The sequence below is a fragment of the Pelodiscus sinensis genome, chromosome 30, assembly GCF_052426305.1.
Source record: "Pelodiscus sinensis isolate ZL-2025 chromosome 30, ASM5242630v1, whole genome shotgun sequence".
In the NCBI taxonomy this organism is placed as follows: Eukaryota; Metazoa; Chordata; order Testudines; family Trionychidae; genus Pelodiscus; species Pelodiscus sinensis.
In genome coordinates, this window is record NC_143081.1 from 661,898 (window position 1) to 663,284 (window position 1,387).

The 1,387-nt window shown below is 60.3% G+C and overlaps 1 pseudogene; it reads left to right on the forward strand.

The window, feature by feature from the left end:
• The first annotated feature begins 565 nt into the window (after window positions 1-565).
• On the forward strand, window positions 566-1,178 carry LOC142821077 (T cell receptor alpha variable 4 pseudogene; annotated as a pseudogene).
• The last annotated feature ends 209 nt before the right edge of the window (window positions 1,179-1,387 follow it).

Here is a 1,387-nt window from a genome sequence, read left to right on the forward strand (position 1 = left end):
TGTAGCCTTTGGCAGCCCGCCAGTGTACGCGGCACCGAGGAACGACGTAGGGAAAGAAGCTTCACGGTTAGTCTGTACAGGAGAAACATAAAACACAACAAGTGTTCTGGTAGCACTTTATAGAAGAGATCATGAACGTGCGTGGGCACTTCAGACGACCAGAGCAGTTCTTGGCCAGGGTTTGCCTGGCATAGTTCCGCGATTGCCCGGCAGAGGGCGCCGCAGGACGCACTCAGCGTAGGCTCGCTGGTTTCTGGGTCCTTATCACACCCCTGGCTTCCACTCGCAGCCTGGAGCTTCTCCCCGGGTCGGAGCTCCCGGCGGACACCCGGGGACGTTGCGCGGCTCGGCGCAGACCCAGCCCGAGAGGGGTTTGTCTGATTGATACCAGGCGGAACCCAGCCTAAAACCCAGCAGTGAAGAGCGCGTCTCTGCCCGGGGCTGCAGCGTTGGAACAAGGCCGGAGCGTCCTTCCCGGTGAGGTTCTGCGGGGCTGGAGACAGAGACCGGCGGCAGGTGCCCGCACAGGAGCAGAGACACCCCGATTTGTGTGGAGATGAGAACAATGCGGGGTGCAGTGATTCTGCTGCTTTTCGCTTGGGGTAAGATTTCCTGTTTCCAGCAGCCCCCCTCCCATCTCACCCAGCACACCCCTATCCCGTCTCCAATCGCACCAAGTACACCACTGCCTCCTGAGCATCCCCTTTGTCCTCCTCCGCCCCGCTGCGCTCCCTGCGGAACTGGCAGGGCCGTGCCTGGAAGGAGCGAGTTGAGCAGGGGAATTTACCTCCAAAGATCCTGAGAAATGTCACTTCCACTGACTTAACTCTGCCCGGTTTTCTGCCCCAGGTGTCCCGGGCCGGGCTCAGATTCAGCAGCCGGCCTCCGACGAAGCTTTGGAGGGAACCGCACTGAACCTCACTTGCACCCACAAGGGAATCAAGACGAATGAGAACATCCAGTGGTACCGGCACTTCCCGGGCCGAGGGCCCCAGTTCATAGTTCAAGGATTCAAGGGAACTTTCCGCAGCTCCGAGCCCGAGGGCGCCCTGCACATCCCTGAGGACAGGAAATCCAGCGCGCTGGTCCTGCGCAGGGCGCGGCTGGCGGACGCGGCGGTGTATTACTGCGCTGTGGGCGACACAGTGCGACAGCCAGGGGTAGGGGCCGTACAATAAGTATCGCCCTGACCCGGGCTGTGTGTGTAGGCAGCGGGGCTGGTGAATCCGGGCTGCGCTTCCATGTGGGGCAGGGAAAGGCGATGGCAAGTAACAATGGCGCCCACGAAAGTATTTGAGGACAAATTTATCAACGTCTCCCCGCGCCGAAGGACGTACTTCGGCGGCTCGTGAGACTAGACATTTTGGAAACGATTTGAGAAAAACCC